Source organism: Bos indicus, chromosome 5 (assembly GCF_029378745.1).
Source record: "Bos indicus isolate NIAB-ARS_2022 breed Sahiwal x Tharparkar chromosome 5, NIAB-ARS_B.indTharparkar_mat_pri_1.0, whole genome shotgun sequence".
NCBI classification, from domain to species: domain Eukaryota; kingdom Metazoa; phylum Chordata; class Mammalia; order Artiodactyla; family Bovidae; genus Bos; species Bos indicus.
In genome coordinates, this window is record NC_091764.1 from 94,813,681 (window position 1) to 94,830,726 (window position 17,046).

A 17,046-nucleotide genomic window follows, 5' to 3' on the forward strand; every position below is an offset into this window, starting at 1 on the left:
ACAGAAAGGACCTGACAAAATTATTCACCAGGCTTACTAAAAATTCACAGCAAATTAGGAATAACACAGAATTTCCTCAGTCTGATTAACTGCACATATTAAAAAACCTACATCTTACTTAATGGTGCAACACTGAACACTTTTCATATTAACATTAGGAATAAAGAGGATATCTACTTTCATCATTTCTATTCAACACCTTACACAGTCTTATATAGTGCAACTGTATCAGTTCAGTTCAGTTCACTTCAGTCGCACAGTCGTGTCTGACTCTTTGCGACCCCATGAATCGCAGCATGCCAGGCCTCGCTGTCCGTCACCAACTCCCAGAGTTCACTCAGACTCACATCCATCGAGTCAGTGATGCCATCCAGCCATCTCATCCTCTGTCGTTCCCTTCTCCTCCTGCCCCCAATCCCTCCCAGCATCAGAGTCTTTTCCAATGAGTCAACTCTTTGCATGAGGTGGCCAAAGTACTGGAGTTTCAGCTTCAGCATCATTCCCTCCAAAGAAATCCCAGGGCTGATCTCCTTCAGAATGGACTGGTTGGATCTCCTTGCAATCCAAGGGACTCTCAAGAGTCTTCTCCAACACCACAGTTCAAAAGCATCAATTCTTCAGTGCTCAGCTTTCTTCACAGTCCAACTCTCACATCCATACACGACCACAGGAAAAACCGTAGCCTTGACTAGACGAACCTTTGTTGGCAAAGTAATGTCTCTGCTTTTGAATGGGCTATCTAGGTTGGTCATAACTTTCCTTCCAAGGAGTAAGCATCTTTTAATTTCATGGCTGCAGTCACCATCTGCAGTGATTTTGGAGTCCAAAAAAATAAAGTCTGACACTGTTTCTACTGTTTCCCCATCTATTATCCATGAAGTGATGGGACCAGATGCCATGATCTTCGTTTTCTGAATGTTGAGCTTTAAGCCAACTTTTTCACTCTCCACTTTCACTTTCATCAAGAGACTTTTTAGTTCCTCTTCACTTTCTGCCAGAAGGGTGGTGTCATCTGCATATCTGAGGTTATTGATATTTCTCCCGGCAATCTTGATTCCAGCTTGTGTTTCTTCCAGTCCAGCCTTTCTCATGATGTACTCTTCGTATAAGTTAAATAAACAGGGTGACAAGTACAACCTTGACACACTCTTTTTCCTATTTGGAACCAGTCTGTTGTTCCATGTCCAGTTCTAACTGTTGCTTCCTGACCTGCATACAGATTTCTCAAGAGGCAGGTCAGGTGGTCTGGTATTCCCATCTCTTTCAGAATTTCCCACAGTTTACTGTGATCCACACAGTCAAAGGCTTTGGCATAGTCAATAAAGCAGAAATAGATGTTTTTCTGGAACTCTCTTGCTTTTTCCATGATCCAGCGGATGTTGGCAGTTTGATCTCTGGTTCCTCTTCCTTTTCTAAAACCAGCTTGAACATTAGGAAGTTCACGGTTTACATATTGCTGAAGCCTGGCTTGGAGAATTTTGAGCATTACTTTACTAGTTTGTGAGATTAGTGCAATTGTGCGGTAGTTAAAGCATTCTTTGGCATTGTCTTTCTTTGGGATTGGAATGAAAACTGACCTTTTCCAGTCCTGTGGCCACTGCTGAGTTTTCCAAATTTGCTGGCATATTGACTGCAACACTTTCACAGCATCATTTTTCAGGATTTGAAATAGCTCAACTGGAATTCTATCACCTCCACTAGCTTTGTTTGTAGTGATGCTTTCTAAGGCCCACTTGACTTCACATTCTAGGATGTCTGGCTCTAGGTCAGTGATCACACCATGGTGATTATCTGGGTCGTGAAGATCTTTTTTGTACAGTTCTTCTCTGTATTCTTGCCATCTCTTCTTAATATCTTCTGCTTCTGTTAGGTCCATACCATTTCTGTCCTTTATTGAGCCCATCTTTGCATGAAATATTCCCTTGGTATCTCTAATTTTCTTGAAGAGATCTCTAGTCTTTCCCATTCTGTTGTTTTCCTCTATTTCTTCGCATTGATTGCTGAGGAAGGCTTTCTTATCTTTTCTTGCTATTCTTTGGAAGTCTGCATTCAGATGCTTATATCTTTCCTTTCCTCCTTTGCTTTTTGCTTCTCTTCTTTTCACAGCTATTTGTAAGGCCTCCTCAGACAGCCATTTTGCTTTTTTGCATTTCTTTTCCATGGGGATGGTCTTGATCCCTGTCTCCTGTACAATGTCATGAACCTCATTCCATAGTTCATCAGGCACTCTATCTATCAGATCTAGGCCCTTAAATCTATTTCTAACTCCCACTGTATAATCATAAGGGATTTGATTTAGGTCATACCTGAATGGTCTAATGGTTTTCTGTACTTTCTTCAATTTCAGTCTGAATTTGGCAATAAGGAGTTCATGATCTGAGCCACAGTCAGCTCCCAGTCTTGTTTCTGCTGACTGTATAGAGCTTCTCCATCTTTGGCTGCAAAGAATATAATCAGTCTGATTTCGGTGTTGACCATCTGGTGATGTCCATGTGTAGAGTGTTCTCTTGTGTTGTTGGAAGAGGGTGTTTGCTATGACCAGTGCATTTTCTTGGCAAAACTCTGTCTTTGCCCTGCTTCATTCCGTATTCCAAGGCCAAATTTGCCTGTTACTCCAGGTGTTTCTTGACTTCCTACTTTTGCATTCCAGTCCCCTATAATGAAAAGGACATTTTGTGTGTGTGTGTTAGTTCTAAAAGGTCTTATAGGTCTTCATAGAATCGTTCAACTTCAGCTTCTTCAGCGTTACTGGTTGGGGCATAGACTTGGATTACTGTGATATTCAATGGTTTGCCTTGGAAATGAACAGAGATCATTCTGTCGTTTTTGAGATTGCATCCAAGTACTGCATTTTAGATTCTTTTGTTGACCATGATGTCTACTCCATTTCTTCTGAGGGATTCCTGCCCGCAGTAGTAGATATAATGGTCATCTGAGTTAAATTCACCCATTCCAGTCCATTTCAGTTCGCTGATTCCTAGAATGTCGACATTCACTCTTGTCATCTCTTGTTTGGCCACTTCCAATTTGTCTTGATTCATGGACCTGACATTCCAGGTTCCTATGCAATATTGGTCTTTACAGCATCGGACCTTGCTTCTATCACCAGTCGCATCCACAGCTGGGTATTGTTTTTGCTTTGGCTCCATCCCTTCATTCTTTCTGGAGATATTTCTCCTCTGATATCCAGTAGCATATTGGACATCTACTGACCTGGGGAGTTCCTCTTTCAGTATCCTATCATTTTGCCTTTTCATACTGTTCATGGGGTTCTCAAGGCAAGACTACTGAAGTGGTTTGCCATTCCCTTCTCCAGTGGACCACATTCTGTCAGTGCAACTATATAAGACAAGAAAAATATAAAGTGCATTAAAAAGTAAAATTGTCTCTATTTTCAGATGTGATTTTTTATGTTAAAGTACCTGAGGTAATCTATGAAACAACTACCAGGTGAATTTAGCAAGTTCTCTACACAAGGCAATATGCACAAACAATTTGTTTCTACATATGTGCACCGTGTGTGCATGTGTGTATGTGTATGTGTGTGTTAGTCACTCAATCATGTCTGACTGTTTGCAACCCTATGGACTATAGCCCAGCAAGTTCCTCTGTCCATGGAACTGTCCAGGTGGGAATACTGGAGTGGGTTGCCATGCACTCCTCCAGGGGACTCTTCCAGACCCAGGGACTGAACCCGGGTCTCCTGCATTGGTAAGTGGATTCTTTATTTTCTGAGCCACCAGGGAAACTCTATATTTGCATTATACAGGTAAAAAATAAAATTCAAAACTTCTACTTACAATAACATCTAAACAAAATATTTAGGAATAAATTTAACAAAATATCTGAAAGCTTATACACTGAAAACTACAAAGCAGTGCCTTAAGAAATTAAGGACCTAGGTAATTGAAGGGAATATTAAATTCATGGATTGAAACACTCATTACTGTTAAGCTACTAATTCTCTCCAAAATAGATTGGAATATACTCTAATTACAATCCCAGAAGGATTTTTATCAAAATTATCAATCTATTTTTAAAATTCAAATGGAAATGCAAAGAGACTATATTAGTCAAAGAGATTTTGACAAAATGATTGGAAGGCACATTAAGGTAGAGTAATTAAGATATTGTACTGGCATAAGGATCAAACAGAAGAGATAGTACAGACCTAAACCTATTTACACAATCGACTTGAAAGAAGACAAAAGTGTTCAATAAGATAATAAACATCTTTTCAATGAAAATTGCTGAAACAACTGGCTATCCACATGGAAAAAGCTAACCTCAACACTTACCTTACACCATACTGAAAATTTAACACAAAATGGACATAATATAAATGTTAAAGTTATAGACCAAAATGTAAATTTAAGTCCATAAAACATCTGGAAGAAAACATATCTTTGCAGTCTGGGGTAAGGCAAACCTTTCTTAGAGTGCAGAAAGCAACAGCAAGAAAAGAAAAAGTGTTACAATTCTGTCAGTCAAGACTGCATTAGAAAATGAACAGATAAGCCACCAATGCAGAGAATACATTCATAATATATCTAGCAAAAGATCTGAATACAGAATACAGAAAGAATGCCAACAACTCAATGACAAAAGACAATCTTATTTAAAAATGAAGGAAAAGTTTTGACACCTCACTAAGATTCACAAATGGCATATAAGCATGTCAAAAAAGCTCTACAAGTTAACCAAGAGAATGCAAACTGGAACACAACTCACCACAATGGTTACAATTTAAAATACAGACAATACTAAATGTCAACAAGGATGTGAAACACCCGAAATATTCATACCGTTTTGGTGGGAATATGAAATAGTACAACCACTTTGGGAAAATTTTGGCAGTTTCTTATATGTCCTGTCATCTAGCATGTAAACCCAGCAATTTCCGAAAAAAATACATGAAAATTTATATCCGTAAAGAAACTGGTACACAAATGTTTATAGCAGTTTGATTCATTGGCAAGAAAACAGATGAAGAAACTGTGGTACATTCATGTGATGGACTATTGCCTAGCAATTAAAAAGAATGAAGTTCTTGTGCATGCAAAATGTGGGTAAATCTTAAATTTATGCTGAGTGAAAGAAGCAAAATACAAAAGAGTATTTACTATAAGATTCCATTTTTCAGAAGGTTTAGATCAGGCAATACTGAGCTATGGTGGTTAAAAAAAGTCACAACAGTGATTACCTGGCCTGGGAGTTACAGAAAATGTCCCCAGGAAATGTTGCAGAAACAGAAATATTCAATATCTTGCCTGATGTGTTGGCTTTACAGGTGAATGTGTTTCTCAAAACTCAAATTGTGCACTTAGTATCTGAACATTTCACTCTAAATTTTACCTTAAACAAAAATTACAAAAACTAAAGCCATAAACTATAGAAAGAAACTTGCCCTGTGATCTAAAAAAGCTGAACATGAGTTCAGACTCTACCTAGTGACCTTAGAAAATCATTTTCACTATGCATACTTCAGATACTTACTTTAAAAAATAAGTCATTAATATCTGCGTCGAGGATGAGATGGCTGGATGGCATTCACCGATGCAATGGACATGATGAACTTGGGCAAACTTTGAGAGATGGTGAGGGACAGAGAGGCCTGGGATGCTGCAGTCCATGGGGCCACAAGAGTCGGACATGACTGGGCGACTGAACAACAACAACAACATTAAAATCTACATTTCCTTCAGTCATTGTTTAAGGACCTTTAAAATCTAAGAGTTCACTAAGCAATTCTACTATTTCATAGCCTTATTATAAAGTTCAGATGAGAATATGAAAATGATTTATGTGATGAGACAGTGTACAAATACTGTGATTCACTACAAAGTAAAGTAAGGGAAACTACCTCCTGGGGGAAAAGAAAGATACACTCTGGACTTGAAATACTGTGCAGCAATGAGTAATTTCTGCTTTTTTTATAACATGAAAGAACATGAGAGATCTTAGATGAGAGGGAATATTTTAAAAGGTAAACTACAAATAGCCCTTCTAGTTTATGATCACAGAAAGTACTCTTATTTGTGTAATTAAAGCTGGTTGCCAAGGGAAATAGCAAACGTACAAACCTTTAATACCAAAAGTCTAAAGATCAAGAATTTAAATCTGTGAAGTAGAAGTTTTGACACACAGTGTCAAAAGGACAGACTCCAAATAAGGAAATGGAGGTAAAATCAAAATTTGAATAGATCAGCCCTATCTTTATCCATTAAAATTTTTTCTCATATGACTACAAATGGTGCCTGCAGCCGTGAAATTAAAAGAGACTTGCTCCTTGGAAGGAAAGAAAGTGTGGCACTCAATATGCCAGGAAATTTGAAAAACTCAGTGGTGGCCACAGTCAATCCTAAAGGAAATCAACCCAGAATATTCATTAGAAGGACTGCAGAAGTTCCAATACTTGGGCCACCTGCTGTGAAAAGCCAACTCATTGGCAAAAAACCCTGATGATGGGCAAAGACCCTCCTAGGAAGAAAAGGGGGGGTGGCAACAGAGGGTGAGATGGTTGGATGGCATCACTGACTCATTGGACATGAGTTTGAGCAAACTCCGGGGGATGGTGAAGGAAGCCTGGTGTGCTGCAGTCCATAGGGTCACAAAAAGTTGGATATGATTTAGCAACTGAACAGCTCAAGGGGCTTGCAGATACTTTGTGAGTTTCCTTCTATACTAGCACTTATTCGGCAACAAGAGAGAGAAATAAGCAGCAACGCTTTTGAAGAAACAAAGGGATAATTTATGCTTAAAGAGTGGATACTCTACTCTTGTTTTCCATTAACTGAATATATTTTTCATTCAATATCACAAACATTGTGTTAGATCATTTGTCAAAGGGAAATGTCCCTGTCTTTGTTTATATTGGCATAGTCCTTGGATCTAGCTAATATTGTTCAGTTCTTAGCAGTCTTGGTGGTTTCATTTTTTAAAAGGTAACTATGTCTTGCCCAGATAACATAGGGGGACTTATATTGAACCAATCTGCCTTCTAAGAATTCTATATAAGTGAAAACAGAAACCCTTTAAGCAAGAAAATAATATGAGCAAAGATTTAATTTAGAGCCATATTTCTTTTTTTCCCCATCTTTCTTCTTACTCAACTTAAGTGTTCCTATACATTGGCTGTTTCCATGCTTCCTAGTGCTCCCTGGACAGAAAATAATCCAATTTGCTTTAGCATGCAAGTCTTTGTCATTTTCCCCAAAGATAATTAGTAAAGGAAGAGACTTTGAGAACAACATGGGGAAAAGGGATATTCTTGGGACAGAGGAAAAAGGCTGTTTGGTGCCCTTCAAATCATGCAACATGAAACTCCACTGTAAATCTAGCTCTGAACAAAAAGGGAGTTTTCTACTGCAATTCTACACTTTGCAGTTTGTGTTCAAATATTAGACATCTGAGTGCTTGGCTGACGTTTAAACATATGGCTAACATATGCCAAACTTGTATCAAGTTGTGTCCAAAAGTTCAAAAGTGGAGGACTAAAAGTCCTTATTCATGTTTTCTTATTATATTCTCCTAAAGATAAATCAGTGCCAATATGTCTGAGTGTGTGGCAGGTTTGGGGTGGGGAGGCAATGAAGGAGGATTAGAGAGCAAGTAGAAAATCCTTCTTTGTTTTTCCTTTTCCCTCTCTGGAAAATCAAGGTAGAATACTGAGAGTCTTGTAGCAGAACAAGACTTTGTATCCAGTAGAATACACATTTTAGATGATAGTTAAAGATAAAAAGTATAAAGTGAGAATGTTAATCACTTTGTGACCCTGTGGACAGCAGCCCACCAGGCTCCCCCGTCCATGGAATTCTCCAGGCAAGAATCCTGAAGTGGGTTGCCATTCCCTTCTCTAAGAGATCTTCCCGACTCAGGGATTGAACACAAGTTCCTGCATTTCAGGCATATTCTTTACCGACTGAATCACCAAGTAGGTTTTTTTAAAGCCTGTATGGTAGTAAATTTTCAGTGCTAAAAAAAGATATTCAGTGGTAAATAAAATAGGAAATGTTTTACAATAATTATATAACAGCTTGTGTTCTCTGTGCCTAGCACTTTTAAAAATGCATGTATTAATTATTTAAATCTCAGAACAATCCAAAATGGTAGATATTTATTTATTATCTCCATTTTACAGATAAAAGTACAGATGGACTGAGAAACTATATATTTTGACCAAGTTATCAGTGCTAGAAAATAGTGGAGCCAGGATTCAAACTCAGGCAATTTGTTCCCATAATTCATAATCTAAACCACAGTGTCATAGAAATGCTGAACTGAATCAAATCTCTGTTACTGTTACTTTGACGAGAGAGGAAGTATAGCCCATTCTCAGAAATCTGAGAATTATTTCAGTACTTCTTATACCCATATATCCATCCTCCTCCAGTCACTTAGTAGTAAGAAGAGCTAAAACAAACGATCATTGTGCTGTATAGCAGGTCCTTGCTGGTTATCTATTTTGTATATGGTACTGTGCATGTGTTAACCTCAGATTCCTGGTTTATCCCTTCTCTGCGTTTCCCTTTTGGTAACCATGAGTTTATTTTCTATGTCTATGAGCCTACATCTAATTCAACTTAATTTCTTACTTGTTAAACTACAAAATTTGTTGTAAACTATTTACCATAAATCATTACTATTACTAGAATATCATTGACATGGCATCAATAAAAGGTCATTATGAATATGTTATTTTTGAAAGATTAAATCCATGTTTCTTAAATTCTTTAAATAACTAAAAAATAAAAAGAGATGCCAATATGACTTTCTACAAGAGAACTTTAGTTTATCAGCAAAGGGAACGGAAGGAATCCCTATGTGGGATTGAAAATAAGTTCTCCAGCAGACTCTGCCTGCAAAGCAGGAGACCCTGATTCAATCCCTGGGTCAGGAAGATCCCCTGGAGAAGGGAATGGCCACCCACTCTAATATTCTTGCCTAGAGAAATCCATGGATAAAGGAGCTTGGCAGGCTACAGTCCAGGGGGTTGCAAAGAGTCAACTGAGCAACTAATACACACACACACAAACACACACACACAGCATCATTAATGTGACAAACACAAAAAAGTAGGTTGATGATAAACAGCAACTAGTGCAAATGTAGTCTTCAGCTTTCTGCCTTCTATCATAACTAGAAAAGAATGATCTCAGAGATCAGTACTAATTAGCAATATAAACATTCAGTGAACACGTTAAAATAAGAGATATGCTCTTAAAATACATAACAGGAGCAACTTCAACATGACTTCTGTATTAGTGAATAGAATTTCATCAAAAAGGAAAGTAAATGTATAAATGTGTCTTTTTTAAAATACTGTGCTGTGCTTAGTCACTCAGTCATGTCCAACTCTTTGCAACCTCATGTACTGTAGCCCACCAGGCTCCTTTGTCCATGGGGATTCTCCAGGCAAGAATAGTGGAATGGGTTGCCATGCCCTCCTCCAGGGGATCTTCCCAACCAACCGATCAAACCCAAGTCTTTACCATCTAAGCCACCAGGGAAAGCCCTTTTTAAAGTAATTCACAAATTTTAAAGGCTATACTCCGTTTGTAGTTATTATAAAATATTGTCTATAATTCCTTGTTATACAACATATCCTCATAGCTTATTTTATACTTGATTGTTTGTACCTCTTGTTCTCCTAACCCTACATTGCCTCTCCCCCTTTCCCTCTCTGCACTGATAACCGTTACCTTGTTCTCTATATCCATCCAAGAATCTGTCTCTTTTTTGTTATATTCACTAGTTGTTGTTTTTTTTATTCTACATACAAGTGATATCACACGGTATTCATCTTTGTGTGAGTTATTTCACTTAGCATGATGGCCTCCAAGTCCATCCATGTTGCTGCAAATGGCAAAATTCATTTTTATTATGATTGAGTAGCGTTCCATTGTATATATGGACCACAAATTCTTTATCCTTTCATCTGCTGATGGACACTTAAGTTGCTTCCATAACTTGGCAGTTGTAAATGCTGCTGCTATGAACATTAGGATGCATGTATCTTTTACAATTAATGTTTTGTTTTTTTTAGATAAGTGTGTTTTTCTCAAAAAGGATCTTACTTGAACACAAATCTTTCCTCCAGCAGATGTATCTATTGATAATTTATCATTAGTGATCATTCCTAACTTATTCCTGTGGCAATACCATAATTCAAGTCATTCAGTTCAGTTCAGTTGCTCAGTTGTGTCCAACTCTTTGTGACCCCATGAATCGCAGCACGCCAGGCCTCGCTGTCCATCGCCAACTCCCGGAGTTCCCCCCAGACTCATGTCCATTGAGTCAGTGATGCCATCCAGCCATCTCATCCTCTGTCGTTCCCTTCTCCTCCTGCCCCCAATCCCTCCCAGCATCACAGTCTTTTCCAATGAGTCAATTCTTCATATGAGGTGGCCAAAGTACTGGAGTTTCAGCTTCAGCATCATTCCCTCCAAAGAAATCCCAGGGCTGATCTCCTTCAGAATGGACTGGTTGGATCTCCTTGCAGTCCAAGGGACTCTCAAGAGTCTTCTCCAACACCACAGTTCAAAAGCATCAATTCTTCGGCGCTCAGCCTTCTTCACAGTCCAACTCTCACATCCATACATGACCACAGGAAAAACCATAGCCTTGACTAGACGGACCTTTGTTGGCAAAGTGATGTCTCTGCTTTTGAATATGCTATCTAGGTTGGACATAACTTTCCTTCCAAGGAGTAAGCATTTTTTAATTTCATGGCTGCAGATACCATCTGCAGTGATTTTGGAGCCCAGAAAAATAAAGTCTGACACTGTTTCCACTGTTTCCCCATCTATTTCCCAGTCATAACCATATAACAAAAATCTTGCCAAGTACATGAAACATTCTTTAGGGCTTTTCCATCAAGCCATTCCTTTTCTATGAAACCTTATATGATCATATGTCTTGTCTTTGAAATTTGTGACATTGAATACTTGCATACTGTCCTGTATGTTGTCCATATTTTATGTTATCTTGTTATCTAAACTTAAACTCATGTTGGTCAGATATTTTTGTCTGCTTAGTGATGTTATAAATGTACAAATTAGAGACACTCAGCATACTTGAATGGTTTCATATTTCTATAATTACCATGTAATCTTGAAAATCTGGTTCCAAATAGGAAAAGGAGTAAGTACATCAAGGCTGTATATAGTCACCCTGCTTATTTAACTTATATGCAGAGTACATCATGAGAAACACTGGGCTGGAAGAAGCACAAGCTGGAATCAAGATTGCCGGGAGAAATGTCAATAACCTCAGATATGCAGATGACACCACCCTTATGGCAGAAAGTGAAGAAGAACTAAAGAGCCTCTTGATGAAAGTGAAAGAGGAGAGTGAAAAAGTTGGCTTAAAACTCAACATTCAGAAAACTAAGATCATGGCATCCAGTCCCATCACTTCATGGAAAATAGATGGGGAAACAGTAGAAGCAGTGGCAGAATTTATTTTGGGGGGCTTCAAGATCACTGCAGAAGGTGACTGCAGCTATGAAATTAAAAGATGCTTGCTCCTTGGAGGAAAAGGTATGACCAACCTAGACAGCATATTAAAAAGCAGAGACATTACTTTGCCAACAAAGGTAAGTCTAGTCAAGGCTATGGTTTTTCCAGTAGTCATGTATGGATGTGAGAGTTGGACTATAAACAAAGCTGAGCACTGAAGAATTGATGCTTTTGAACTGTGGTGTTGGAGAAGACTCTTGAGAGTCCCTTGGACTGCAAGGAGATCCAACCTGTCCATCCTGAAGGAGATCAGTCCTGGGTGTTCATTGGAAGGACTGATGCTGAAGCTGAAACTCCAATATTTTGGCCACCAGATGCAAAGAACTGACTCATTTGAAAAGACCCTGATGCTGGGAAGGATTGAAGGCTGGAGGAGGAGAGGACAACAGAGGATGAGATGGTTGGATGGCATCACCAACTCAATGGATATGATTTTGAGTAAACTCCGAGAGTTGGTGATGGATAGGGAGGCCTGGCGTGCTACAGTCCATGGGGTTGCAAAGAGTCAGCCACAACTGAGTGACTGAACTGAACTGAATATTGAAAAGAGTGACACAAAATATGAAAATTGACTATAAATTATTAATAATAGCTAAGAACACAGGTAATGACATTGTTGCAGCAAAGCAGATGAGAAGAATAATTTTATAAATCACATTGTACATTGTACACTTGCCAAGATAAATTTGAATTATTCTGTCTCACAAAAGTCCAGACTCAAAAGGAATTCACAGCTTTCAATGTGACAAGTTTTGAACAGATACATTTGCTTTCTAAACCAGCACAACAAGCAAGTTACAGTACTTGTAACTTGTACGGCACATCAGCCCCTCATTTATTTATTTTGTAGGCAGCCACTGGAGTCATGAAACTGGCCAACAGAGGTTCTATAGAAACATTCAAAGCCTCTACCTCAAAGGGCTGGCATGCAGCCATCTTTACAGGTTTTGAGTTTCCCAAGCCACAATCCTACCCAAGGGGTAGAGTCCTAAGCATTTTGCTTATTCTGTCAGCATCAAGAATTTGTTAAATCTGCCAAGACCCACAAGTTTTAACACCTGCAGTCAAAATAGGTTTGGTTTGCATACTACCCTCAAGAAAAAATATTTGGGTAGCTTGCAACACACTAAGCCTAGGAAACTTTATTTAGACTACTAGGCTATTACAGCTGTTTCCTGAAGGGTTAAAAATGAGGAATGGGATGAGGCAAAAATGGGAACATTGATGGATTAGTAAGAAAACCTTACTCTGCAATACCTAAAACCAATATTCTAACACCTAAAGCCAATACTCCAATAATACAACTATTAACATTAGTGGTTAAACAAATGTGAAATACACAAGAAAGAAAATACATAACTGATTCTTCTCTAAGTCTTTTAAATAGTGCACTGTGCAAAAATATTTTCTCCAGTACACAATTAGGAAATAATGTATCTTACAATTGTAGGGAATAAACAAAATGATATTAATGCTTAATACAGTGCCAGACATAAAGCAAATACTCAAGAAAGTCAAAATTCATTGTAAGTCTTTTGGTGAACAAATTCTCTTAATGGGGATCTCGAATCAACCTATCTTAAAGTATCTTCTTCTCTGATGAAAAGTATGTTAGTGAAGAACTATTGTAGCAACAGTGTACTTTCACTAGATCAAATGCTACTCATCAACACCAAGATAATATTAATAGCCTGCTTTTGATTAATTATGTCATTGTTCTCAACACTTAACTTAAACTAGCATATGTAAGCCTCAGAACAAAGCAGAAAAAAAGAAATTATCCCCACTTTTCAGATGGGAAAATTGAGGTCAAAAGGCATTAAGTAGACTTCTCGGGTTACAGATATAGGCAGAGCTGAGATTTGAACTGATGCAGTCATACTCCAAAACCCATGCCCTTTTAGCTACTAAATTATACCACCTCTGGCATTTGGGGAATTAGAGATAATAATCATGGTGAAATTGCACCCTTGACTTACAACTATAATAGTAGAGCAAAGGCATTTTTATTCTATTTCACTCTCCTAAAACAGTTGCAAATAAGCTTAATTTACAGGCAAGAACACTGGAGTGGGTTGCCATTTCTTTCTCCAATGCATGAAAGTGAAAAGTTAAAGTGAAGTAGCTCAGTTGTGTCCAACTCTTAGTGACCCCATGGACTGCAGCCTACCAGGCTCTTCCGTTCATGGGATTTTCCAGGTAAGAGTACTGGACAGGGGAGCCATTGCCTTCTCCGTTAAATAAAGATACCACCACCCAAAAAATATAAACTTTAAAAACTATTTATTACATAAGTTTGCAATAAAATAATGGAGTAATTCAAACTGATGCATGTTCTGATCTTATTTTTTCACTTATGAAGTGTGGTTTCAGAAAAGTTATTCCACCTTTAGCTTTTTTAAAAAATAATTTTATTTATTTATTTATTTAATTTTGGCTACACTGGGTTCTCGTAGCTGCACAGGGCTTTTTCCTAGTTGCAGCAAGCAAGGACCACTCCTTAGTTGTGGTATGCAGGCTTCTCATTGCAGTGGCTTCTCTCGTCGCTGAGCATGGACTCTAGACACACAGGCTTCAGTAGTTGCAGTGTGTGGGCTCAATAGTTGAGGCTCCTGGGCTTTGGAGCACAGACTCAATAGTTGTGGCGCACCGGCTTACTTGACCAAAGGCATGTGGGATCTTTCTGAACCAGGGCTCAAACCAGTGTCTCTTGCACTGGCAAGAATTCTTTACCATTGAGCCATCAGGGAAGCTCCTCCATTTAGCTTTTGATTCTACAATTAGATGAAAATATAACTATTGTGGTGAGTATTAAATACCTGAAACTATACTGGTTATGGCTCTTGGGAACACATAATGTCTATAAATTATTAATGATAGCTCTTCCCCTGTTGAGGACACTAGAGTGAAGGAATGGGAGAAGAAAACAGAAGTCTTAATGAAAGGAGCATTCTTAGTACTGGGAAACCTGTTCCCTGTCTGTTTCAGGGGAAGAAGATTTGTTGTTCAGCTTCTGATTTTATTTAGGTCTCAACTCTGCATGTTTAGAAACTCTTGGATTTTTATGAAACCATTAATGCTAAGACTCGAACTCAGTCCAGTTAAAGCAAATCTGTGGGGAGTAGGACTGGACATTATAATTTTTTAAATACCTCCAGGGAATTCTAGTCCAGACTTGAGACCCACTCTGCCATGTGCTTGTCAGCTTGGCCTACCAAATAGCATATCAATGTGGTCATGGTTGGCAGCTACAGGTAGCTCATATCTCATATACTGCACATATCTCAACTTACTGCACAGTCATTCAGTGAGTTGGGAAGCCTTGTGAAGGAGGGAATGGCAAGACTCACCATCCCATAGTTAATAGAGTATAGGTACAAAGACAGTATAGTTAATGAGACTCAAGATGTCAGATTTTTTGATGGTCAGTCACATTGCTCATTTCTCTCCTAAAGCACAGTGTTCTTTGGCAAGATTGATTTTAGCACAACCGTAGGCCATTTTTTCCCTAACCCCAAACTGCAGACATCAAAAATAGGCAGGGCTAATCTGGGGTAGTCACCCAATTGCAGGCTAAAGAAGTTGGAACAAAGAGAGCAGAAATAGCTGGACCTTTCTCTTTCATCAAGGAGACTAGAAGAACAAGGGACATCAACTGCCTTTTTTGACAAGAGTGTTGCCATTTTCCTCATATTAGAGCAAAGTATCCTGGATGCTTAGATGGGAAAGAATCTGCCTGCAAAGCAGGGGGCCCAGGTTTGACTCCTGGGTCAAGGGTATCCTCTGGAAAAGGGAATGGCAACCCACTCCAGTATTCTTGCCTGGGAAATCCCATGGACTGAGGAGTCTGGTGGGTTCAATCCATGGGGTCGCAAAGAGTCAGACATGACTGAGTGACATTTCACTTTTTTTTCTTTTACTTTTTTTATCCTGAAGTGAAAGTGGAAGTGTTAGTTGCTCAGACGTGTCCAACTCTTTGAGACCCCATGGACTGTAGCCTGCCAGGTTCCTCTGCCCATGGGATTCTCCAGTCAAGAAAACTAGAGTGGGTTGCCATTGCCATTTCCTTCTCCAGGGGATTTTCACGACCCAGGGACTGAACCTGAGTCTCTACCAGGGAAGCATGTGACGATATAAATAATACCCCAAATAATACAATGCCCTAAAAATTAATGACATAAATTATCTACATATGAGGTTGCCAGAGAGATTAAATCCCTAAATGGAATACCCTTCTCATGCACTAAAAAAATGTAAGTTCAAAATCAGTTTTATCGTTAGCCCAGCTCAGAGGATACTCACTTAATCTGGGTTTCTTCAGCAGCTTGGTGCATCCTGTCCTGTCTTCCACTGGCAACTCCCAAACTGTTGCTATTTCAACTTTAAAACTTGTGTGTACCTCTTTTCCAGTCACACTCAATAGGCTATACAGTCTATCATATCACTGTCTTCATACCCATAAGACCTGTGAAACAAATCTTTGGCCCCTGTGGGTATATTCCTAGGGGAAACTATATATATATATATATATATATATATATATATATATATATATATATATATTCCAGAATTTAAGGCTATGCATACCTACAGAAGTGTCAGTATTATCTTGGAAAGAATAGTAGACAGGAAGTATAAGAGATAAAGGGAGAAGTGTCTAGCCTTCAGGACTAGATAGGGATGCCTAGATAGGGATGCCATTCTGTCCGTGAACAGTAGTCTGAAGCTCATGATCTGTAAGTTGAAACTCATTGCTAAGAAACCTTCCACTGAGAGGTTAATTGTCATAATATGCTTGCTCCATCCTGGAGGTAAAATCCGTCTATATGCACTGCTTTATCTCTCAGAGCATTTGAGACATTTGAGTATCCATAAGCCTTCTTTTTGCCCCTTGATCCCACATATTTAAAAAGTCTTAATTTCCATTTTCCCTTAGAAAATCGACTTAGTAGCCCAGGCAAGAATTTGGTGTAAATTATTTCTCATGTAACCACTGGTGCTTGTTTATAAGTAGAGCTTCTCTAATTTTTAACACACAACTTCTCCAAGCAATTTACTGCCCTTCTTTCTTTGCAGCCTTTTTTATCCCTTTCTGCCTCCCAATAAGATCTCAAGACTTTGCAGCCATATGCTGCCTGTGAATCCTGTCTCCTGGGACCAATTTCCCCATTGACCTTACACACGTGCCAGCTGGAGAGTTACTCTCAGTGGATCTCAGATATGAAGCTGCTTTGGATCCTACCAAAACCCATGCCCTCAGAAACACCAGGAGGTTCAAGGCTTTCCCTCACCTTCTAGATAGTACCTAGAAAACTAAGCAAATGAAAAAAAAAATCCATTGTTAACTTCAAGAGAAATGAAAAGTTACACAAGACAAAATGTAATGGCAGTATACCAAATGCCTCCGTGGACAACAGGTACATGGTTCTAGCAATCTAAACCTAATGCTGATTTAACCAAATGTGTTGAAAGGATGAGAAATTGAAGTGCATAGGAGCTGTATATAAAGAAGAACTAAATCTTCATC